Below are 5501 nucleotides of genomic sequence, written 5' to 3' on the forward strand. Positions count from 1 at the left end.
AGGACCCAAGTGTTATAAGCTGTAGTAGTAGAATTGTTGTTTACAAATTATTAATTTATCAATTGTTTGAGTACTTTTTTTTTGCTTTTTGCTTTTTAGGGCTGCACCTGTGGTATAAGGAAGTTGCAGTCAAAAAGGAGCTACAGCTGTTGGCCTATGCCACAGCCACAGCAATGCAGGATACTTAACCCATTGAGTGAAGCCAGGGATCCAAACCACATCCTCAGGGATACTAGTTGGGTTCATTTCCACTGAGCCATGATAGGAACCCCCATTGAGTACATTTTAATCTCCCAGACACTGCCAAGAACAGACCTTGGGGAAACTTAATAATAATAATAATAATAATAATAATAACTTGCTCTGCCTCCTTTATGGGCTACTTGTGAAGTATCAGTGAGGAAATAGTTTTATTTAATTACACAAATACATAATGAACAATTGCAAAAAAAAGTGAAGTGGCAGATTTAGGCCAGGTTTATATTTTATAGTCCCAAGCTGATTTATATATGAAAATAATTTCTCACAAATCTTTCAGAAGTTATTACTATAATCCACCAATTGTTATATTTTGTTGCTATTTATTTTCAATTTCTATCTTAGTTAACATACCATAGACTGGGTGATTTCTACAAACATTTGTTGTGCATAGTTCTGGGGGCTGGGAAGTCCAAAATCAAGGTGCCAGCAGATTCAGTTTTTTGGTGAGAAACTTCTTCCTGCCTTGTCCTCAAATGGTAGAGCAAGAAAAGAATAGCACTCTTCCTCTTCCTATGGATACTAAGCCCATTTTATATTACCTCCCAAATATTCTGGCTCCAAAAACCATCACATTAGAGCTTCAACATACAAATTTGTGGAGGACACAAATACTTAGCCCATAGCAATGAGTGGTATTTTGCAGTATCTGTCAGCCTACTGAATGCCAGAATTAAAGTGGATGTCCCCTTCCTCATTATATCAAAAATATATCTTGGTGAATTGATATTGCTTTCTTATAAGGTAAAACATTTCATAATACAGTCCATACATTCTGTTCTCTTCCCTTCTGCTCTTTATATTTTCTTTCTTCTTCTTGTATAGAAGATTTTGCAGTCACCATTGCTAAAACTGTCTTGTTATTTTGTCTGTGGTATTTTCCAAACAGATAAGAACAACAAATCACACCCACCTAGACTAAAAGTAGGAAAGGTTACAAGGGGAAGTAATTAGATTCAATCTTTCTAACTTAAGATTACACTGGAACCAAAAGATTTTCTTGCACACTTGGGAGTGCATTTCTTTGCTTTGATAGGCATTTTCTGCTTATAAAAATAATACCATGTAATAAGGAAAGAAAATTTATAAATCATGTTACAGAGGTCATCAAAAGTCTTTCATGAAAAAAACACATCTACAATTTGGGAATAGATTTTGAATCTTTAATAAAAATACTTAGAGTACACTAATTGTGTGCACCAAATATGTGTTTTCCTAGACCATCAACCCTGCTGCCATATGATAGGTTTGGGGTTGTGAGAGTTTGAGTGCTAAAGAGCATCAAGCCAGTAATTGGTAATTTTCAATATATTTAGAGCATTTTTGGGAAAGGATTAGCAATGAGATTCTGCTGTGTAGCACTGGAAACTATGTCTGGTCACTTATGGAGCATAATAATGTGATAAAAAGGAATGTATACATGTATGTGTAAATGGGTAAACGTGCCATACAGTAGAAAATTGACAGAACACTCTAAACCAGCTATAATGAAAAAAAATCATTGAAAAATTTTTTTAAATTTTTGAGGAGAGTGAGATGGAGGTGTCACCAAAATCTATAAGATTCTCAGAAAAGGCATGACATTTTCTCCAGAAAAGCATAAATACAGACATATTATATACAAATATAGGGTACCATTGAGGAAGATAATAGAGCAATTAAAGTCTCTTGCTATTCCTGTATTTTACTTTGTTAATTTTTTTTTATTTTATTTTCCCACTGTACAGCAAGGGGGTCAAGTTATCCTTACATGTATACATTACAATTACACTTTTTTCCCCACCCTTTCTTCTGTTGCAACATGAGTATCTAGACATAATTCTCAATGCTACTCAACAGGATCTCCTTGTAAATCTATTCTAAGTTGTGTCCCATAACCTCAAGCTCCCAATCCTTCCCACTCCCTCCCTCTCCCATCGAGCAACCACAAGTCTCTTCTCCAAGTCCATGATTTTCTTTTCTGAGGAGATGTTCATTTGTGCTGGATATTAGATTCCAGTTCTAAGTGATATCATATGGTATTTCTCTTTGTCTTTCTGGCTCATTTCACTCAGTAGAGTCTCTAGTTCCATCCATGTTGCTGCAAATGGCATTATGTCATTCTTTTTTATGGCTGAGTAGTATTCCATTGTGGATATATACCACCTCTTCCGAATCCAATCATCTGTCGATGGACATTTGGGTTGTTTCCATGTCCTGGCTATTGTGAATAGGGCTGCAATGAACATGAGGGTGCATGTGTCTCTTTTAAGTAGAGTTTTGTCTGGATAGATGCCCAAGAGTGCGATTGTGGGGTCATATGGAAGTTCTATGGATAGATTTCTAAGGTATCTCCAAACTGTTCTCCATAGTGGCTGTACCAGTTGACATTCCCACCAAGAGTGCAGGAGGGTTCCCTTTTCTCCACACCCCCTCCAGCACTTGTTATTTGTGGATGTATTAATGAGGGCCATTCTGACTGGTGTGAGGTGATATCTCATGGTAGTTTGGATTTGCATTTCTCTTAAAACCAGCGATGTTGAGCATTTTTTCATGTGTTTGATGGCCACCTGTGTATCTTCTTTGGAGAAATGTCTATTCAGGTCTTTTGCCCATTTTTACATTGATTGATTGGCTTTTTTGCTGTTGGGTTGTATAAGTTGTTTATATATTCTAGAGATTAAGCCCTTGTCGGTTGCATCATTTGAAACTAATTTCTCCCATTCTGAAAGTTGTCTTTTTGTTTTCTTTTGGGTTTCCCTTGCTGTGCAAAAGCTTTTCAGTTTGATGAGGTCCCATGGGTTTATTTTTGCTCTTATTTCTATTGCTTTGGGAGACTGACCTGAGAAAATATTCATGAGGTTGATGTCAGAGAGTGTTTTGCCTATGTTTTCTTCTAGGAGTTTGATGGTGTCTTGTCGTATATTTAAGTCTTTCAGCCACTTGGAGTGTATTTTTGGGCAGGGTGTGAGGGTGTGTTCTAGTTTCATTGCTTTGCATGCAGCTGTCCAGGTTTCCCAGCAATGCTTGCTGAATAGACTGTCTTTTTCCCATTTTATGTTCTCGCCTCCCTTGTCAAAGATTAATGGACCCTAGGTGTCAGGGTTTTTTTCCGGATTCTCTATTGTGTTCCATTGGTCTGTCTGTCTGTTTTGAAACCAGTACCACACTGTTTTGATGACTGTGGCTTTGTAGTATTTCTTGAAGTCTGGGAGAGTTATGCCTCCTGCTTGGTTTTTGTTTCTCAGGATTGCTTTGGTGATTCTGGGTCTTTAGTGGTTCCATCTAAATGTTTGGGTTGTTTGTTCTAGTTCTGTGAAAAATGTCATGGGTCATTTGCTAGGGATTGCATTGAATCTGTGGATTGCTTTGGGTAGTATGGCCATTTTTACAATATTGATTTTTCCAATGCATGAACCTGGAGTATCTTTCCATTTCTTTACATCTTCTTTGATTTCTTTGATTAAAGTTTTATAGTTCTCGGCATAGAGGTCCTTTACCTCCTTGGTCAGGTGTATTCCGAGGTATTTGATTTTGTGAGGTGCAATTTTAAAAGGTATTATATCTTTGTATTCCTTTTCTAATATTTCATTGCTGGTATACATAAATGCAACTGACTTTTGAATGTTAATCTTATATCCTGCTACTTTGCTGAATTTATAATCAGTTAAGGTAGTTTTGGGGTTGAGTCCTTAGGGTTTTCTATGTATAGTATCATGTCATGTGCATACAGTGACAGTTTTATCTCTTTTCTTCCTATATGGATGCCTTTTATTTCTTTTGTTTGCCTAATTGCTGTGGCTAGGACTTCCAAAACTATGTTGAAGAGCAGTGGTGAGAGTGGGCATTCCTGTATTGTTCCAGATTTGAGTGAAAAGGCTTTCAGTTTTTCCGCATTGAGTATTATATTTGCTGTGGGTTTATCATAAATGGCTTTGATTATGTTCAGGAATGTTCCCTCTATAACATTTGGTGAAATCGCAGGGGTCAGCACATCCGGAGTGCAATGGATAATCCTTGCCCTGGGAAAACCACCTTCCTGATCATGGTATCTCCCCTGCCAGGTAAGTATGTATTCCTGTATTTTAACAGCTGTTTCGTTGAGTTATTTTCTCTACATACCACTGAGATTTCCAGATTTTTAAATCAGAAGAATTAAGTAAGCAGAACTCTTGGTGAACATTTGACACAGTGGACAAAACACATTTTTCTTAATAGAAGCCATAACCACTGTCACTTTTATAGATTAAGAATTGGCCTAAAGTTATGTAGTTTTGTACCCTTTCATTGTCATTCTTCTGAGACCACAAGTTTTTCAATAACTTTGAGTCAGCATCTTTTCTGCAAAGAATGTCAGCCAGTCCTTTTTTCAGGTTCCATATGTCAGTGAAAGCATTGGATGTTGGTGTCTCATTGTATGGCTGACTTCACTTAGCATGATAATTTCTAGGTTCATTCATGTTGCTAAGAATGCCAGTACTTCGTTCTTTTAAAGGCTGAGTAATATTCCATTTTGTATATGTACCACCTCTTCCGGATCCACTCCGCTGTCGATGGACATTTTGGTTGTTTCCATGTCTTGGCTATTGAAAAGAGTGCTGCAAGGAACATAGGAGTTCACCTGTCTTTGCGAGTCATGGGTTTCTCTGGGTAGATGCCCAGGAGTGGGATTGCTGGATCAAATGGTAGTTCTATGTTTAGTTTTCTGAGGAATCTTCACACTGCTTTCCACAGTGGTTGCACAAATTTACAATCCCACCAACAGTGTAAGAGGGTTCCTTTTTCTCCACCCCCTCTCCAGCACTTCTTTTTTGTAGACTTTTGGATGATGGCCATTCTGGCTGGTTTAGGGTGGTGCCTCAGAGTGGTTTTGATTTGCATGTCTCTAATGAGGAGTGATGTTGAACATCTTTTCATGTGTTTTCTGGCCATCTGTGTGTCTTCTTTGGAGAACTGTCTGTTTAGATCTTCTGCCCATTTTTGGATGGGGTTGTTTGCTTTTTTGATATGGAGCTGCAGAAGCTATTTATAAATTCTGGAGATTAATCCCATGTCAGTCAATTCATTTGCAAATATTTTCTCCCATTCTGTGGGTTGTCTTTTCACTTTGTTTGGGGTTTCCTTTGCTGTGCAGGAACTTTGAAGTTTGATTAGGTCCCATTTGTTTATTTTTGTTTTTACTTTCATTACTTTAAGATGTCACTGTCATTTCTGTCAGAGAGTGTTTAGCCTCTGTTTTCCTCTGGGAGTTTTATAGTGTCTGG

General features: G+C 37.5%; 1 pseudogene; it reads right to left on the reverse strand.

Moving 5' to 3' along the window:
* Positions 1-4183: 4183 nt before the first annotated feature.
* On the reverse strand, positions 4184-4309 carry LOC125118979 (uncharacterized; annotated as a pseudogene).
* Positions 4310-5501: the final 1192 nt, after the last annotated feature.

The sequence above is a fragment of the Phacochoerus africanus genome, chromosome X (genome assembly GCF_016906955.1).
Source record: "Phacochoerus africanus isolate WHEZ1 chromosome X, ROS_Pafr_v1, whole genome shotgun sequence".
Classification (NCBI taxonomy): Eukaryota; Metazoa; Chordata; class Mammalia; order Artiodactyla; family Suidae; genus Phacochoerus; species Phacochoerus africanus.